The 21,274-nt window shown below is 39.2% G+C and overlaps 1 protein-coding gene across 4 annotated transcripts in view; it reads right to left on the reverse strand.

The window, feature by feature from the left end:
* Nucleotides 1-21,274, reverse strand: part of grik4 (glutamate receptor, ionotropic, kainate 4) — a 299,291-nt gene that overhangs the window by 223,373 nt on the left and 54,644 nt on the right. For all 4 annotated transcript variants that reach the window (XR_015095554.1, XM_086080252.1, XM_086080249.1 and 1 more), the window contains exon 2: nt 4,472-4,655. The gene's annotated coding sequence lies outside the window, so the exon portion shown is untranslated. The remainder of the gene's footprint in view (nt 1-4,471; nt 4,656-21,274) is intronic.

Here is a 21,274-nt window from a genome sequence, read left to right on the forward strand (position 1 = left end):
TCTGCCCTCCATTTACGACAGTGTGGGCCGTGACCGGGAAGCATACCAATGTGCCCGATTATTAATAGTCGGGAGATTTGTGAAAGCAGAATTAATGCGGGATCGTTTTCGCATTCCAGTCCTAGAGGCAGGCACAATGTCGTGAAACAACACCAGCCTTGGGTTTAATGAGGCCCAGTAAAAGCACAAATAAAAATACTACAGAAATAAAACATCTGATGAGTAAATAAATAAATAAAGTTACGTCTTAATTTCTTCCTGTTCTATTTGCAGCTCACGAGTCACCAAAACAGACTTGTTTGCGCTCCAATTACGGGAAAAGGTGACCGGATAAAATAATGAACTCTGTTCGCACAGGTTTGATAAGCCTACTGTCAGATTTAAAAAAAATTATTCTGCATTTGAGAGGATCACCTGTTTCTTAAAAATACAAAACGAATCAACAAGGAAACATCTGTATCAGATCAGGCCTGGTTTCAAAGGGGATATATCTCAAGCATGCAAAGTGAGCCAAAGTCAAAAGCGCAAGACAAATCCTCTGCCTGCCTTGTGAACTGATCTCTGCATGGCTACTCTCTGTCTGCACTATTACCCTTACAGCAAGCAGAAAAGTCAACAGAAATCTCAGATAAAAAAATTTAAATAATAAAAATCTAAACATTACAATATAAATATTCATCGCATTAAAAACAAGTTTTTCTTTTCTTTTCGATATGATATGCAACTCTAAATACTGTTTCCTCAAAACGTGTCCACCCCTGTAATAGACGCCTCCTTCAAATTGATGTATCCCTTTTTACCCATCAGGAAAACAACAGGAAGTAACTAATTAAATCAGGTTTTACACATTTGTGAGCCGATGTTTATGTTCTGCGGAGCGACGCCATCTTTTAGTTTGATCATTTCTACCTGCTTAATATTACTTTACATTTCTTCATATAACTGTAGTTTTTACTTGACATACGTGTAGAAATTTTAGATTTTTCAATGTTCATTCATTTAAAAAAATGATTAATTTCAATAAAGTGCAAAAAAAAAAAAAACTTACAGCAGACAGACATGTTTGGACGCCATCTTTCTGCTACGGAAACCCGAAGGAGACAAAACTTAGTAATTGGTAGTAGGCTTGCGAAATGTGGTCTCTCTGAGGCACCATAGTGCGTGTGCATTCTGTTAGTTCACCACTAGATGGCAAAAAAATAAAAAAATCCTGCGCACTGTGTGCTACCATTTGAACAAAAGAATAAACCCACACCAGATAATTCTACCCATCTCTGCCCATCATTGTCATGCCGAGTACAACCTAACATGTGATTCTGCCTGCTACAGCATATTCACACTTAGGTATCATGTCTTGTTCCCAAACTTCTCTCCCAGAAGTTTTTTTTCCCCCCCAGTAAATCCTCTGCCACGAACCCGTCTTTGCCTGAGATTCCATATTGTGTCTTATCCTTCATGGTTGAGCCGCATGCGTTTGAGAATTTCTCTGTTGGTTTTCGCCCCCCACTTTCTTATTTTTTCTTATTTAATAGCTGCATCTATAGTCTAGTATATAATTTTTCTAATTTTATTAAATGAGAGTAGACAGTTAACTTCTTTCTTTCACTTGTAGGTCAGTTGACCAGTATCAAACCACACCACCCTTCAATTTCAGGAGAGCTAGCTCAAAACTTAATACCAACAGCCGTAGATCGTGATTGTAATGTTTTGAGCAGATGAGTGACAGTAAAGGTCTCCAAGTTCTTGATAAAAGGAATTGTTTGATTTTATTCCAAAGTGATGTAAGATCACCAAGTCCAGCAGGAGCTACTAGAGTCTGCTATGATCTTATTTTAGAACCAACAACAACATGATGATTGTTTTTTGCTCTATGACTTCTCTTGTCATGAAAGTTTATGGCTTTTATATTTGTACACTTTAACAAAGTTCTTTTAATTCAATCATCATGAAAGGGAGCGGTATACTTTGAGAAAAAAACGAAGCACTGTGGGGCAGGTTGTCTGCTGATTATACTCTTTATCTCTTCATTATGCTCCCAAGTTTATCATGTTAGCTAATTTTTTCCGATCAGCTATGAATATGAAGTAACGTTATTGTATGATTTAGATAACATAAAAAGTACAATTATTAAATTATTTAAACTTTGTTTATAATCAAGACAGCAACACCTATCAAGGCACGTAAACATTCTTCTAGTTGAATTCAAGTATAGAGAATAATAGAACTGTAATGGCCAATTAGCACGCCAATTGAATCAATGTTTAATGTTTCCATATTTATGTTCCGATAAGATACCTATTTATTCCTTTCTTACCATTTTGCTGCAATGGTAATATCATCATTTTTATTGTGTTCTAAAATCCACTTTCACTTGACATGCAGTATACAGCTAACATTGTTTAATATTATTCCACGAATGCACTGAAGCATGAGCACCCAATGCAGTTGAGTAAATAAACGCCGCAGGCCACTATTTGCAGAAATATGACATTTAAAGTTAAATCACATTTTCCAGGAGATTCTATGTTCGTTTGTCTTTGAAAAGTAATTGGCTAAGCGGCAACGGCCCTCATACAGGTGGGGCTGTGATCTGCTCAGCCATCCAATAAAAGTTCTTTGGCCTCCAGCAGACTGGCACTGCCAGAGTCCTCGTACCTGTCTGCCTCAGTAATCTGCCAGGGAGCAGACAAACATCAGTGAGTCTTATCTCGACTTTCCAGGAGCAGTGAGGGAAGAAGCGGAGAAAAGGCAGGGGGCCCAGCAGCAACCGACACCAGACGAAATTCAGTCAACACAAATATGCAAACAGTTCATTAAATCCAAGCAGGCACACAAATAAAATTGCACTCATAAGCGCAACAAACTGGGAAGAAGGGACAGACAGGCTCCCATTTAGTGCTCTCACCTTTTCCAAAATATTTTCTTTTCTTGCAATGCAGGTAAACATAAATGTCCTACAGGCCGGGATCAATGCAGCAGCAACCAAAGTGCAAGAAAGATAACGCTAATGAGCATGACACACCAGCAAGCGCCTTTCATTCCCAGCATGGCTGAGCAAGAAGGATTCACCCAACGGCAACACTAAACAGAGCGGTTGACACTTAATGTGGGGGGGGGGGGGGGGGGTTATATACGCCATCTGCACCAAAGTGATAGTCAATACTTGCATCTCATGCAAGATTGCACATGTGGGCAATGAAATTGAAACCATCTCCACAAACCCATTTTCCATGTGCCAGAGTTGGTAAAAAGTCACACTCTGACAGTAGCAGATTTCGCCTCGGAGAAATTTGTCTTTACAGCACACTGTGGGTGCTGCTGTTTATATTCACAGGAGCTGCCTGTGGGAGAGTGGTAGCTTCAAAATGATGAAACGCATATGGTCTGTCACTTTGCACTTGCCCTCTCTTGCGAAATTAATTGAAAAGCCGTTAAAGACGTGAAGACTTCTGCGCTGAAAGGCAGAGGTGGGTAGAGTTAAATATTACACTTCAGTAAGACTGCTGCTATTTTGGAATAATGTGGCTGGGGAAAAAATAGTCCCAGAGATAATTCTAATTCTAAAGCTGGCTGTGTCGGAAACCTCGTAGTGCCACATTGGAAACGTGCCGCCAGAAATTCTCAGCTCAGTAAGTTCGGAACTAACGTCAGCATTTGGCTAGGACAGGAAACAGGACACCACTGCAATCTCTAATGATCTCTGTTTGTGTGCTTGCATAGAAAGGCTAAAAGACTGTTTTGGCATAGACCACAAAAAAGGACAAACATAGTTGGGTATATTTGTTTGGGTCCTTGCATATATATATATTATTATTTTTTATATATATATATATATATATATATATATATTTTTTTTATTATTATTATTATTTTTACAGTTTTAAAGCTATGACTGAAAATTTTGACAGCTGTCACAGGTCTCAAACAACATTTATTTGCTGTCTGCTTGAAAATGTGGATTTTTTTTTTTATGGAACTTAATGCAAAACAAGAATGGGTCTGGCTTCATAATGAAATATGACAAACACAAGATAATGTATGGATAAGGGCTAATAAACTAGCATTCAAATGACCAGAGGTGCTTTACTACTTAAAAGAGTGAGTACTTAAATTGTAATTTGATATTGTGTTACATAATACAAGGATTGACTCATTTTAACATTTGTATAACAGTTAATAATGTTGAATTTTTACTTAACACATTGTCTTTCCTATTTTTTGCCCTCCTGTGAAAAATCTTCGATGTCAGCCTCCTTCACGAAGAAAAAAAAAGTGTGACTGTGAAGATTCTATGTTAGGTCTTACGTGGACAACTCAATTAAGTTGTTTGGTAGAATCCCATATCTCAGTCATCTCCTTCATAGGCACATGTCCAAATATTGCCATCTTATCAATACTCAAGCCCCAGCGCTTCCCGTTGCCGTCAATTTTGAAGTGTGAAACGATAAGGAAAAAGGGAATAGCTTCTTACCTTTGGTCTCTTAAGGCGTGAGGCTTCAAATCCATGTTGCGGTGCACCTGTCTGTCAGACTTCAGTGGTTGTACAAGCCACTTAACTTCTCCTCATCTCACAGGCACAAATGCAGCGTGCCACCAGCTCGCACGAGTCTGCACTCACACTTGTTTGGATTCCGACAAATGTGAATCAGCGTACACTGAAAGGAAAGATGACACAGAGCAGGCAGAACATTTTGATTACCCGGTACTGTAAATACACATTTTATGAGCCATTCTGAGGATCAAAAATTGATTTAATTGTTGTAAATGTTATCTTTAAAAATGCTTTTCCCCCCAGAGGCAAAATCCACTTAACAATGGCATTTGTAATCAAAGAACTGGTGGCACTGCAGAGGACATCCGAAATTCACATGAGGATTGGCTCTGTAAAATGCAGCTTCAGAATTTACTGTCCATTTTTGCTGATGTTTGTTTTACTTTGTCCCTTACTCAGCAGCCTTCCTCTTTATTTAGCGCCTTCGACATTTTTCATACTGCCACAGTATATACATTGAGCAACTTCTCAAACTCATCAGCAGTCAAAACAGGCCAGAACACATTTGCAAAGCAATTACTACGGTAAACCAAGAAATGGGCAGTGTACACAATTATCATTCATCTTTTAGCCTTTCTTGTTAATTGTATGCTCATATAGAAAATATGACAAATCATTGCCTGTGCCAAGCGGCTTATTCTGCTGTTGCCATTGACTCTTGTTTGCTGTTCTTTGTCGGGTTCCTTGAGGGGCATTTTATGAGTAACAAGGGAAGAACAAGACATATTGTCACTTTTACAACTTAATCTTTTAACAAATGGTCAGGAGCTTCCATAGTGTGTAGACCAAGAATGAACACAATAGCCTGGCACCTGGTGGCACACTGCAGTGGTACCGCAAGGATAAACGATTCCAATCTGGCCAAACAATCAAGAAACCACTATGCAAATAGAACAAATTTCTGGAATCTTCTCTGCATTTATTTACCCCAGAATATTTTTATTAGACCGCGCAATAAAAGAAAAAAAGATTATTAAAATAAAGTACATATCCAGTATCCACATAAATCCCATTGAAAATATCTTGTAGAATAACCACTTTTCAAGGAATGGAGGTTGAGTTTTACAAACACAAGATTGGCATGTTTCAGTCCGAAAAGTGTGCGTCTCTGCCTTGGCTGTGTAGCTTCTAATTGCATGTACTGTATGTATTGTGAGGCATTTCTGATATTTCTGCAACACAAATGCTTCATTTACATGGTGAAAACAAACTATTGTTTTGCTTTTGCCTGTGACTAGCATACAAACAAGGATTATTATAGTAGTCGAACAACATTTCATCACATTTTGAAATCAAAATAATCCTCACAAATCAAATTACAGTATAACGATCCAAAGTCCAATGATTTTCAACGAGCGGAGAGCGTCCTTTCACCGAGTTGGCCGCCACGTTGACTTGTGATGCAAGCTCGGAATTGTCAATAGTTCATTTTCAAGGCGGACTTTTCAAGAAAAACTGGACATTGTGAGGAAAGATCGGTCAACACAGTTGCTGTTTGGCTTGTTTCAACCCAGAAAGGGATTTTATTTGGCATTATTAGTGCTACAGTTGGCTAGCTAGCTAGCTAGCTGTGGCTATGCTGGTTTATTAGCTCTGAGGAACAAAGAGCAAGCTACATAAGCATGAGCATCTCTGGAGTACAATGTATTTTATTTAAAGTTTTAAAGAACTGCTATATTGCAGTGTAGAGCGTATGGAGGTGAGGTATCGGAAGATAAAGGTTTAAACTTCATGCTCATATTGGCAAAATGACTGTCTCTCGCTGTAATTTCACACATAGCTATGTTATGTTTCTGTGTCTTCATCTGCAACATGTTAGCGGTGGTATTAAGTGGAGGCCCAAGTCCCAAATGTACCACCCGCCACTGGTTTATACAGTCAGTATGTAATATTGATGTATGATTCTTTGTATTCGTGTATGCAGCTGTCCCTTGCTCCAAGAGAAATTTCTCTTCGGGGAGACATATAAAGAGCAACCTTGAACCTTTAGTCCACTCCTCAGCCACCAGGCTGTTAGCTTGAGGTCTGTGTTGCCAAAGTTCCCTCCAGAACACTACCAAGACCGGCTTGTCAATACTAATAACAATAGACACTCCTTTTAACACTGACGACCAAAGCTGGCTTTTCATCAAGCCCGCTGTGTTGTGTTGAAAGCAATTGTCGCATCCCCAGATACTTGTGTTAACTTGCCACACATCAAATTTTCTGATTGTGCAAAGTCGCAACAGTTACTGTATATCATGGACAGGTGTGGCACTGGTGAATAAATTCCTGCTCTCATTGTGCCATTTCGCCAGAAAAAAAGCAGTGTGAAAAGGGCTAATATTGCTTTAGGCACATTGGGTAGTTCAGTATCTTACTCAAATGCCAGGACAGGACCGTGAAATCATCCAATAACCAGATTGTCCTCCAAGAATGAGAACAGCCAGTGTTGCTCTCGATTTGCATTTGTCCAGCCTTTCCTTCACAATAGCTCACCCATTTTTGATGGTTTCTTTTTTTTTTCTGCCCTGTTTTATTCAGCCACAACATCCACTTGTCAGAAATCATGCTCGCTTTGTTCTGTAGATTTACAGTTAATTCGCCAATGAATATTTCAGCTCTCGGTGAGAGAACGTGTGATAAATAATATTGCCGGAATATATATATATTCACAATGTCTGTGTTAGAATGCCAATCCATCACTAAAAATAAATATAGATTTCAGTTACGGGGAGTTAACCACCATGACGGGGGTAATGAAGAGGTACTTATGTTGAAAGCAGGGATGAAAGCTGAAAATGGATGAACGGATACGGCGACTAAGGCTGGAGCACCCTGAAGGGCACTTTGTTCTCCTCAAATGATTTGTCTTGTTTTTAAATGTCATCAAGAGTGAAGCTCTTCTTCAACAACAACTCTCTTCCCTCCGAGATACTGAAAAGGGAGAGATTAGGGCATGAAGGAAATTTAGGAAATCAAATTCATGAATACGGCATTCATAGAGGTGGACTTTGCTCCTCAATTGCTCTGCTATAAAACTAAATGTGTGAAATGCCGCTTATTTGGTGATAATAAAAAATGATAAAATCACAGCTGGTGAGGTTGTTGCAGTAACTCCAAGATGTGCAATTTATTATGTGGGTGCAGTAACAATAAATACATAATGACGGAAGTACTACATACTTTCAAAAATTCATCACGTCACACGAAATGTTAGCAAATTGTGCAAGGACAAATGTGATAACCACAGAACCTATAATGAAGCTGACCGTGACATCTGACAACATCTGAGGTATCTGTAAAAATAAAAATTTAAATTAACAAGTAGATGTTAATGTAAATGCAATTCTCATTCATTCAGGCCTACCTATAAAACGCCACTTAAACCCGTATCCCACTGAAGGGCAAAGACTTGCAATGTTAGCAACAGTTTATTCAAATTGTAAAAATGACAAGAAACTCATTTCACCGTACCCTCACAAACTGTGCCATTCCATACCAAATCAAATCATAATCCCATTAAATCAAACCGAGTTGAATCGTTCCACTTTAAAATAAACCATCCTTGAATTGCATCGCACCGTATGTATCAAGATACGTGTCAAATTGGTATTTTATTGAACAGATGCGCACCGCTAAACAATCCCCATGATGCGCCACCTCTAGCATGCATGTATCCAGGCAACAGAGACAATTATTTATTTATTTTTCCACGCAGCATAAAACAATAACTATGTTACTGCTCAAAAGTAAAGTCATTCCTAACCGTAAGTCAAAACCATCGCAAAGTTTGTATTGTTTTCATCTTCTTCATGCTTTAATGACTTCTAATTGCTTTGTTTACTTGTAGAGCGTGTACTGTATGTGTGCATAAGTTTAACTCTCATTCATTCAACATCCATTACGAATAGCGAAAATTATTTTGCAGTGGAATGGTAAATTAGCCTTATAGCGATTTGATCCTCAACGTGCACTGCCTGCAAGTCAGAAACATGAAATATGAACATTGATATTTTGACATGGAATCAATGTAATCTGGGAAAGGAAGCGAGACTATGGATTGTCATGTTTTGTTTTGACACAACCCATCAATCAGTATTGATAATCCGAGAACTCGGACAAATTAGACAAAAACATTCTGCTAAAAAGGTCACATTTGTAATGTAGCCCTTTTGTTGCATAGTAGTCAGTCTGTGCCATTCAAGGGTTCCATGTGTCATGACCACACTGCAAGGGCCGTAAAACAGAGGCACCTAAGGGTCATTTCAAGGAAATTTTGCAAAGGAAATTACGTCCCATTCGGGTCTCCTCAAAGTCGTCACTCAGGGTCCTTCCTCAGGGACAATAGTGCACATCGAAAGTCACAGCTTAATGTTCCAAAAAAAAAATAAAAGACCTGGAGCACCAGGAGCAGCGCTCTGAAGATTTGGATTGTTACTCTTTGGTTGTAAATATGTGGAAAGCCAAACATTCTGGTTCAGGGAGTCCATTACTCCTCATGTGCAGTACAACCCATCTGTTGACTTCATGGTAAGTAAACCTGTCCTCGATTTCTGCACTTGTAGCCTACAACTTAACAGCTACAGGGCAGGATCAGAAAACAACCAGGACACAATCAGTGCAAAAACAAGGACATCTATTATGGATTCACGTATGGAGTATATGCCACGGTGGAGGCGGGACTTCCGACTTCCTGGTTTTCACACATCAGCTTTGTTTCCGTTTCCAGTTTGTGTGGGCCGCGTGCCAGTCCGTGCACTTCCGCCTTTGTGCCCCTCGGTTGTTTGCTGTTCTTTGTCGGGTTCCACGAGGGGCATTTTATCAGTAACAAGGGAAGAACAAGACATATGGTCACTTTTACAACTTAATCTTTTAACAAATGGTCAGGAGCTTCCATAGTGTGTAGACCAAGAATGAACACAATAGCCTGGCACCTGGTGGCACACTGCAGTGGTACCGCAAGGATAAACGATTCCAATCTGGCCAAACAATCAAGAAACCACTATGCAAATAGAACAGATAAAAACTCATTCATTCCTCAGACAATAATGGGTTAAATATATCCCAATATGGCATTTTTCCCGTAAAATTACATGAAAGTCGTGGCAACTTTCTGGAATCTTTTCTGCATTTATTTACCAAAAAATATTTTATTAGACCACACAATAAAAGAAAAAAAGATTAATAAAATAAAATAAATATCCAGTAGCCACATAAATACCATTGAAAATATCTTGTAGTATAACCACTTTTCAAGGAATGGAGGTCGAGTTTTACAAACACAAGATTGGCATGTTTCAGTCCGAAAAGTCAACTCGGTTGCGCGTTCCCGTCGAAGGGTGCAAGTGTGTAGTGTGTCTGTCTCAGTTGTCCGAAGCATTTCAGAGAGTTGAGACGCGGTTGGGGGGCGCAGGGGTGGGAGTGTTAGTGTTAGTGGCCGGAAACGACGCTGATGTGTGAAACCCGGAAGTCGGTGGCATCTACCCCATTGTTTTCCCATAAGAGAGAAAATTGAGAGATGGCAGCCTCACATTACAGTTTTTACTTTTTTTACGCCACATCAAAATGCTTTTAACATTTGATCTGAAAGGACTACTGCTCCGGGACCTCAGAGCCCTGTTGGTGGTCGTTTCACCATAATGATCAAGTCACTCCACATTACCCCTTGACAATTTAATTAAGGTTACCTCTTAATTTGTCATAAATTGGCTGCATTATCAACATCTGACCGTTTTTCTCAACCCTAATGTGATGTCTTTCTTCTGCTCTCTGTGTGATTCATCTTGTGTACTGGCAAGTCATGACACATTCAAGGAAAGCTCTGAAAAACTTATGACAAAACATTAAAAGGAATTCAATCGTTTTAATAGCTGTGAAAGTGTGTGTGGATGGGGACAAGAGCAGGAACAAGCACTGCCCCCTTTGTTGACAACACCCATGACCATGTTACAGGAACAAAGGGTAAACCACCGCCTCAGTACCTCTGAAAATCTCATTTCCCTCTTGGATTGGATGTCTAAACTGTTTGGATGACCCCCCCCTCTGCATCCATTGATGCAAATATCATAGCTTGTGCTACAGTTACAGCTTATTCCCGGTGGCCACGGCAACCCCGTTTACCTGAAACAGCGTACCGTGAGATTGGGGCCGTTTTTGTTCTCTATCTTCAAATCTTGCTAAATTTTCCCACTGTCTAACCGTGAGAGACCGCGGGGAGAAGTCCATGAAGGCCTTGAAGGTTGCTCCACAGTTCACCACGGATTCCAGTAAGTTGCCTCCTAGTCCCTCACATTCTGTCTCGTATCGCGGCGGACCCGTAAACTGTAAATCTGGCCAGGTATCCCCACGGGTGGTCTCACGTCCATCCCATTTTGCCCATGTTAGCCTGAAACATGATTGCTGAGGCCGCCGGGAACAATAAGTCTGCTCAAACAAAGACGGTAAATCTCTCTCTGTTCAAGTATGGTATTTCAAATCAGCTTTCCTGATCTGGTCCTGCCATTTTCTAAATGCTTTGGTTTATGTTTATTTATGGATTTGTGACGCAATTCTTTTGGTGTGCCACAGAAGAACACAGAAAAGTCTGCCATTGTCATAGGGCCGATAATCACGATTATTTTTGATTGAGATTGAAATCATTATTAGTAAAACGATTATTCATAGCTTTTAAAAAGTAATATTTTACTACTAAAACTCAAGTACTAAAAACTATGATCATAGCCTTACGCCCCTTCATCCCTTTACGTTGAACGCTTTATTCTTGAACACTGTTGTGTTTGTCAAGTATAACATAACCTCATAAATATATGAAATTCAAGCCTCTTGCATTTTCAAACTTAAGCATTACATTACCCTTGATATATATTTTAGTTTATGTTATTTTCACAAATCTGGGGATTTAGTGTGCTAACCTGTGGCCTCGGGGATTGTATTTTGTGCTATGTCATGTGGAAATGTGTGTTGGAATGACAGAAAAAAGTTCTTTGGTATATATGTATCCTTGAATTTTGAGGAAAATACAATTCTGTTGATCCTTAAACTAAAAACAAAAGTTAAAATAAATAAAAAAGTCAGATAAAAATACTGCATATTAAAACAGTAATTGCAAAACAAGTACTGGGTGTTCCTGCGCATTTTGACCTCTTAGGGGCAGTGTGGTGCCATGCATCCACAGTGTACACGCTTACAATGAGAACAGAAGAAAGTAGCGATTGAATTCTATTAAAATAACTATTTTTTTACCTGTGGGAATGTGTTTCCACAGCATTTGTCTGTGAATATCCATTATTTGAAGGACTTTTACTCCCGAAGTTGATGCTAACTTCCTGTTAGCATTTGAATGGGATCCTCCATTCACCTGCATTAACATTAGCGCTAGCCTCGCGATGTGTTAAGAAACGAAGCATGTTTTGTATTTAAATACACACTGTATGTAATTATCCTTATCGTATGTTTAGTTTTACAGTCTACTCCATCTGGAGTGTCATTTAGCGGCTTAAAGGACGCGTAGCGACGGCAGAATCACACTGATTTGCTCCGCCCTGCTACAAGCTACATGGTGCATTCAGGGTACTTGTAAACGCGCCACGACATTTTGCACATTAACAGTTTTACTTTGATCATTGCGTTTTAATGATCGAGAGAAGCCAAAATCAAAATCACAATAACATTTTGTTTAATTGTCCAGCCCTACATTGTCGGAACATTTGTGATATTCACGTCATGGTCTGCCAGTCCAACCAGCCCTGCCATCCCTCTGACGCTATTCTTAACTATATGGTGTGAAGGTATAGTTCCCTATCTGTCCGTGCCATGACCCCAATTGGAAAGCCATATTCATTGCATCACAAGAGAAATGAAAGGCAGCTGTGCGCTGCCTGAGCAGTCTGCAGAGAGCCGATAAACCGTTTAGAATTCCCGAGCTGTCATTACACTGACCCATGTTGCCCTTCCCCCATCAAACCTCAGGTGGCAATGCCCAGGGACGTTAGGTGAAAAGTTGAACACAGGAAATATGCAATAGGCTTATGGAAACAAATCCTCATTTTAGTCCGTGCCAACATAAATGTTAGAGGATATTGAAGTAGCAGGATTCAAAACAAAGTACTAATCCTTGTATTTTCTATTCAATATGCAGCAGAGCCATATTTGTAAAGATTTTTGGAACCCAAAATCTTTAGCCTAGTCATAATAAGCATTAACTTACGAGGTAATACAAGGAAGAAACACGGTGGGAAGCCAAAATAAAACCAAAAATACGGCAGTAGCAAAAAAAAAAGAAGAAAAAAAAACATTTTCAGAGGTGCTCAAGATTGTAAGATTTAATTGCATTCCTGATTATGTCAATGGCAAATCTTGCAATATCACAGACCAAAACTCACTCTTTATGAGCCAAATTTCCTGCTAGTGGTAAACAGGACGGCCGAGCAGAAAACTAAGCCTAAGAGAAGCTGAAAGCAGAAGGGGAGGGCATGTTAGGAGCAGAGTAGCTTGCGCTGCATGGCGAGCTGCCACATTAGCCATTGCAGGACAGAGCAGACTCATTTAGGCGTCTGCAGTCGATGCTGCTGAATGGCAATAGCGCTTCCTCTGCTGCTGCTTTCAGGGACGTGCCCGGAGTGTTGAGTGGCCTTCTTCCTGTGGCCCTAAATCAGTTCTCCACTAGACACACAAAGAGCAGCTGCAAACTCGCTCTCTCTCCCTCCCTCCCGCTGTTTCTACCACCCTCGCTTTCATGGCCGATGAAGAAGCCTCATTTGCTCACTCCGTCCCAAGGGAGAAACTTAAGAAGACAACATTGACCCCAAACTTGACGACGTCCAGAGGGGACTGAAAACCTTGTTTTAGAATGAATCAACATGGAATGGTCAGCCATCGGGGAGTCTTAAAAAGGCATTCGGATATGGTAGCAAGGCAGTTAACTGTTATGGACGCTCAATGCACTGTTGAGATTTGCCAGTGGTGATACCAGACAGACTCATTGACCCAGGTAGCCAAATTGCGCATGTGTCCTTGCAGGTTACTGTTGGCTTCTAACCTCACCTGAGGACAGCAGGTGTCTGCATATCCTAGGCTTGTTCATATTCCTTTAAAGTGGATGACCTGGGCTATGCCACGCCTTCCCTGAGGGTATATGCATAATTCACCAAAGATTCTGTTGAAAGCAGTGCTTCCTAAGAAAAAAATTCTGAAGGAAAACCTGCTAAGACACTACTATTAAAAAAAGAAGAAGAAAAAAAGGCTCAGTCACTTAAAATTCGATTGGCATTCATTTCCATACTTTGCTTCCATTGCTGGACAGGACGAAAATGTAATCTTGTCATAAAGTTTGGAAACTGGCCAAAATACTTTAACGGGCCGTGGCCGGCTGCATAGTTAAAAGAATATAAAACTTACTGTACTTCTGGTTTATTTGTTATCTGATTGAAAAGTGACCACATTCTCTCTGTTACAGCTGTCTATGATCGGACTCTTGATTTATGTCAAGATGCTAATTATCTCTAACCTGGCAATAGCCAGATTGATATTGTGATTCACTCAAGTCATGGAAAGGGGCAAACATCTTTACCAGCTAAAAATGCACAAAGCGCCTCTCGCTGTTCAACATTCAACAAGGAAACGGTGAGTAATTCTGCAAGAACAGAATTAATTCCAGCGTCCATTCGTCCATGTTAGATTTGTTTGTTTGTCCCGGCTTTCTGGTTTCGTCACAGCTGCTCCAAACCCAATGTCGCTCTGTGATTGATCCCAACCACAATCGGTACAAGATGTATTCTCCGGAGTTTGTGAACTCACAAGTACCGCCAGAATTCATCTTAAATTATCTCGCTCGCGTAGCGCTAAAGCCAATGCTAAATCCACGAGCTAGCTACATGAGTGCAGAGCAGACATATTTGGAAAGTTAATTTGCAACAGGGAAAAGGCCCAGTGATGAGACAACACAAGAGCCTATGACCAAAAAGGGGCATTCACAGAGAACGGCACAGGGGTCACCAATTCCGGTCCTCGAGGTCCGGAGTCTTGTCGTGGCTGCTCCGTACCGTAAGATAAAAATAGACAAAACAAATACTGAAGGACGATGGAAATGTACACCGCAAAGTCAGCTGTGTGCGTGTTTTCTTCGACCTTTAAGAATCTATTTAATTTTCAGATGAGATTGCAATGTTCTTGTTTACCTATCTCGGACTTTCAATTTGCACAATAGAATTGCAGTGGAACGTCTGACAGTAAATGTGTACAAGGAGTCAGTAAGAGATAGTCATAAGGTATTTTCCTATGAGGTAGTTGTGGATGAGTGGCGGAGAATAAAGGCCGCCACAGTTCACGGCCATCAGTAAGGCGCTGAAAGGATTTGGATTCAAATTTGCAGCCAATGACAGCAATTGAATCACCCACCAAGAAAATAAAAAGGATTCCCTAGAGAGAGAGAGAGAAAGGGAGGGATGGAAATCCTCGGGTATGCGACAGGAAATTATCCACTTTCTCTTAATTGCGATGAAAATGATTATTAATTACAGATGTCTTTGCTCATCTGTCTATGCCGACGATGTAATGTTGTGACAAGCAGAACTATTAAATGCTCTACACTGGCTGGTAAGACCTACAAGCAACCTTTTTTTTTTATCAACGTGCTGTCATTGATACACCAGAATAAGTCACAGCTTCCTGCCTCTGTACAATTTAAAGCCCGAATCTTGCGCCTTGAGATTTTTCGAATATAAAATATGGGCCTTTGTTCAACAAAAATTGGTTAACACTGCATAAATAACTCCATGGACAAACAAATGGATACAATTAGAAGTGAATGTATTGATTTTTTTTTTCTCTCAAGGTGTGCCCTGCCTCTCTGAGCCAATGTCAGCCAGAATTGACTGTGTAGCACAAGCTAGTTGACACAATCAAGAGGATCCATCCCCTCTGTTGATCCAAGTCTCGCTCAGTATTCTTCAGCGATGTCCAACTTTTGTTTCGCCGGCGTTTTCCTCCTCAACCTGTTTGCCTGTCAGACACGCACAGAGAACCAGCGGCCCTAATGGCTCGATAATGAGATGCTTGACCGTGAAGACAAGCCGACATTGAGGAAGGGCCATGAGAGGCACATAGAAAGTAAGTAGCGGGTGATTCTTTCTTTAATTTATCGACATATAAAAAAAAGTGTAATGTCAAAGGGCACGTGCATTGAATGAGACGTAATGTTTTTTTAATGAAGTGACATAAGATACTTTGACGCCGATTCCACATTTACATTTTTAGATTCTACGTTTGTTCGCCTTTTTCTATGGCAGAAATGAAGTCGACTTTTCTTGGAGATGGTATCAAAGCCAGGAAGTCACCTTTTATTTTATGGGCTTTACGTGACTTATGACATTGTCATGAAACATCGAATTACACTGAAGAACGCCATTTTTGTTGGTTAGGTCTGACTGCTAGCTGTTTTAACTTATTTTTGGTTGTGGAATCCAAAACAGATTTCAGTCATGTCCAGTTTTTGAGCTATTGGATCGCCCGTTTTCTTTAATAAAATGTGAAATAAATGAGTATGTATGTAAATAAAAGATTATGAAAACTGGAGAGAAAAAAAAGCATAAAACTAATTTGAGCTATCAACGGTATGCCCCTGGTTACAAGGCTAAGAGAAAAGCCAGCACTAATCCTCTTGATTCCTGCTATGCTATTTTTCTGTTTGCAGATATTGATAGTACTATTGGGAGTCCTTTTGCATTATTGGGGGTGCATTTGACACTTCTAATTTCCCAAAAATAAAACACAATGACACATAATTTTAAAGAAACACCTTTATATCCCAATATGGCATTTTCCTTAAAATTGCATGAAATTAATGGCAAGTTTCTATTTTTCTTATTGAAATTTTCTAGTTCCCGATCGTAAAATGGCCACGAGGGAAGCTGATAATGGTATCGAGTATAAATTACCTTGAAATAAGGCCTGTATCGGCCCGATACTGATACCTGGCATTGGTACTCGCCCATCCCTACTTTAAATGCAATTAGTTGTTTATCAATTTGGTTATTTTTTTAACAGCCTGGGGAAATAAATTGATTTAAACCTCATGAATAAATCATACAGCCACATGATATGGTACATGAAAAGAGAAAACTGATGAAAGTTGTTCATCAGACACATTCACGAATGACACATTGGGGTGTCATGTTTTTCCTCTATCGCAACAATATTAAAAGAGGTATTCATTATCGCTGACGACCATGTCGTTTTCTCCAAGTGCACAGTCAATCGTGTGCCCTGCGATTGACTGCTTCCCAGTGTCGCGTGCACGCCGCCTCTTGCCTCAAGTTAGCTGGGATAGGCTCCAATTCACCATGGTCATAATGAAGACAAGTGCTATAAAAAAAATGGATGGATGGATGGACATTTTATGAATCATAACTCTCAGCAAAATTATCCACTATGAACAATTGGTGCAAAAATAATAAAGCAAATTGAAATGTTCTTATATAAATGTGTTTTAGTGGCCATTGTGCATCTGTTGTTTTGATCCCTCCCCATCTGTAGGTGGGTAAGTTTTCCAATTCATAAGCTGCTACCAGTTTTGTTTTTATATGCATGATGGTCTGATTTGGAAATGCTGCTGATTTCTTTGAAACTGTTGTTACTTGTGATTGATGTAATGCCGCTCCGTTTAGAAGCAATTAAAACCCGCTCATGGTCCCCATGAAAAGATCAATGCATGCTACATTTGCATACATATGATCAAGGCTGTCTTTTCATTAACATCAAACATGTCCCTCAAAAGAAGGCCACTGGGCATGTTAAGGCCTGATACAAAGTCATTGAATATTCAACAAGTCGAAACATGGCAGCATATGAAGAGCGGCTTTGTAATAATATAATAGTAGAGTGGAACCTCAAAGATGAGATGGTATCTAAATTGATAGCGTCTTACGAAAGTGGCAAAATAAGCTAACCAGTGCAATCCGGGGCTACAACCTAGGGCTGCTAAATTATGGAAAAAATAATAATCACAATTACTTTGGCAATAATTGAAATCACGACAAGAAAATGTTTAAGCATGTAAAAATAATAAGACCAATTAAAAAAAATTAACACTATAATTATGTAAGTTCCTTTTGGAACAAACAGAATTTATAATTATATATATTTATAATAATATATATTTATTTATTTATGTTTAAAAAAAAAAAATACTTGAAGTTGGAGTGCAGCCTGTGCACTGTCCAGTAGGGATGATCATTTATTTTTTGGTACAAAACGTAAAAAGAAACAAAAATATTAAGACAAATAAAAGTCTTTGAAACATTATAACTATGCAAGTTATTTTTGGAGGAAACAAAATGCATTACATTTGTTATTTAATTTAATTATTTTTTTAAAGGTGCAAATGTATACATTTAAACAACTCAAAAAGTAGTGTTAATAATCTTTTTTTACGATTATGCTGATTTTGTAACTGTGGAGTGTATTAATTGAAATTGAAATTGAATTTCGATTAATTGCACAGCCCTTGTACAACCCAAGATAAACCCCGTAATGTATGAATTTTGGACCCAAGTACAAGTCGCTGATATAGTGAATCGGCGATAAGTGAACCGCGAAAAAGCGAGGGACCACTGTATAGCCTTGTGTGTGTCGTAAATTCATCCCTCGAATTCACTTCCATTCTTATGACTGAAGTACCGCAACAATTTTCTTTTTATGCTCCAAGACTGCTCAAACTCTAGCCTCTTTTAAACTGACATTCCACAAAATTAATTTACAGTATAAGGGCCATGACAGTTGATTCAGAATTATTAGTCTTATTCGTTATGGCTCTAAATATTACCTACAAATGTGGTTTATGACATCCCTTGTGCTCCTCACAGGAAGACTTTTTTTTCCCCCCAGTAACACTCCCACTACTGTATCTCCATGCCTCATCCTTGCACCTCGTCCTTTACCGCCCACCCTGTCATCTCCCCCGTCCTCCCCGCTAATTTGATCATCTCATTTGCATATTCTGTGGCTGTAATTGATTCACCTCATGCCAAATGAAGTCGGAAATACACAAGAGAAACGTCTGATGTATGGTTCTAAGTTGATATGAAACGTGTCGCTGAAATAGACACAAACAACAACATGTAATGAAGGCCAGGTTCTCATTGAAGCTCATTTCCTTTTTTTGTCTACTTGAATCCAGAAACCTTTTATTGATTCACCCAAAATACAATGAGGGCTGCGGCCCAGGAAATGAGTATGGGCAAAGCATGCCACAGGAAATTAGCAACCGAGTGACAGGGAGAAAAAAAAACTGACAAAAACAAATGAATGCTTTATTTATTTCGCACTACAAAACAGCACTTAACTTCTCTAAATGATACATCGCTGACTCGATAGAGAATTCAGTCACTGTGTTTAGTATTCAACAAATGAGTGAGTGGCTGACGGAACAAAAATAAGTATGAAGATGATAGATATGGTATTCCAAAATAGAACCGAAACGTTTTTGTGTTTCAGTACAGATGCAAATAACCACTGTTGAACAAATCCAGTGTTACTGTAGAATGTAGTGTTATACATTTGTCCAGAAAGATTGTTAGGAGTAGAGATGTGTGATTTACAGTAGATTTGCATATTCCCATTCTTTTTAAGGGTTGTCTTCCCTTTTAGGAGTTGCTTAAATGACATTTCAACTCGTCAGAAGACCAGAGGGGATGTTTTGTCATCTGTGGTCAACTTTACCCAAGCTCCTTTGCCCATCAACATCAGAAAAGTCTCTTTGGGATTCCATGCCAGCAGATGCCATACGCTGATCTTTATCACAAAGATGTTATTGAAGTGTTTTTCCTTTTTTCATTTCTTTGAGTTACAAAGAGTCTGACTATCAATCAGCACCTGACTGAACTGACACTGCGCCTCGAGGAACGGCTGTAATAAGCTGCTTTCATTCTCATTCTCATCTTCGCTGCTGATATGCATTGGGTCAACGGGCAGCAATGCTATTGGCTCATAACTTTATCATCTACTCCTTTGGGTGACATGGATTTGGAGACTATATTTTGGCTGAGGGTTACGTGCTATTATTTGGAACATTGTGCACCAGTGTTCTTTTCAATTGTCCAAGGACACGTTTCCAACAAATGACTGTGGACCCTCCGAAGTCAACCAGCCCAAAAGTGGTACAATTTGGAGTTTAACCATAATTTTATGGAAGCACAAATCGAATTAGATGGCACAATTATGTGACGCTTTGCCTTAACAAAAATCGACAGTGGTGATACTCAAAACGTGAGCTTATACTTTTTGAATCCGGTACAGTAAATGTTATTGAAGAGGAAATATTTTTGGACAATAATATGCTATATGCAGCCCCTCTAGCTTAAATATGGCATTCTGGTTAATATTGTGTTAGTGGAATATAAGTTAAGCAGCAAAATCCAGCCGTTTTTATCCATCTCAGGGGGCGGCCATTTTGCTTAGCTTTGTTATCATAATTCATCATAAATCATAAAGGGTTAAAACTTTGATAAAACTTAACTAAACTTAAAGTAGAAGTCAATCGAAAACATTTCTTGACCATAATTTATGTGACCTCACTAGTCTAAACTTGTAATTCTGATTAATGTTACATTTGTGAAATATGAGCAAAATCCAGCAATTTTTATCAGTATTAGAGAGCGGCCATTTTGCCACTTGCTGTCGACTAAAGATGACATCAATGTTGCTCAGGTCTCAGGTAACAACCAATCACAGTGCAGCTTTAGAAAGCCGGTGAGCTGTGATTGGTCGTTGCCTGAGCCCTGAGCAGCTGTGATGTCATCTTCAGTCGACAGCAAGTGGCAAAATGGCCGCCCTCTAATACTGATAAAAAATGCTGGATTTCACTAATGTAACAATCAGAATTACATGTTTAGACTAGTGAGGTCACATAACAAATTATTGTCAAGAAATGTTTATGGTTAACTTCTACTTTGAGTTCAGTTAAGTTATATCAAAGTTTTAAACCTTTATGATTTATGATGAATTATGACGGTACATCAGAAAAAAAAAAAAGATTCAATAGAGAAAGCAACTTACGAATAGCTGTCTAATGTAGTGACCACTGTCCCAGAAAGGGTAAAGTACCATAGTTACCGGTAGTTGTGCTCTAGAACAGTTTGTTTACATGTACTGTATTTACTATTTAGGTAAAATGTTTCAACTTTTATGCAAAATTTCAATTTAACTCATATTTTAACCACAGAGTTTAAACAGTGAATCATTTTACTATCAATAATAATTTGTATATTTCGCTGTACGAGCAATTGAAAAACAGCGAGTAAAACTTGTGGGCATTCCTACGTATTTTGTCCTCGTACAGTTGCCGTAGTTGGCGAACAAATACGGTTGCCTACTGGGCATGCCCATCTCAGATCAGGGAATCGCATTCTTACCAATGAAAACTGCAAGCAGCACTTCTCACAGTCTTATTAGTAAAACCGTATGCCATACATACACAGTGGCAGTTTCACCATACAGAGAAAATAGCGTGGCGAAATCATTGGTGTTAGTCAGTGGCAACGCAAGATGGCCGCCGGTGGACTTATCCTGACAGTGAGTAAGCGGCATTGTTTGTGCAGTCATATGTAAGTCAAGGGCGGGCTGTCCAGACCCACTTTTTTTCAATGTCATAATATTTTACTTTAAATGTGTCTTTCGTTCTTAATAAATGTCATGATCAGTACATTTTAAGTACGTTTTAATTTATAATTCAATCCATGGTGATAG

The sequence above is a fragment of the Leptonotus elevatus genome, chromosome 7, assembly GCF_054856555.1.
Source record: "Leptonotus elevatus isolate MCC_2025b chromosome 7, RoL_Lele_1.0, whole genome shotgun sequence".
Lineage (NCBI taxonomy): Eukaryota > Metazoa > Chordata > Actinopteri > Syngnathiformes > Syngnathidae > Leptonotus > Leptonotus elevatus.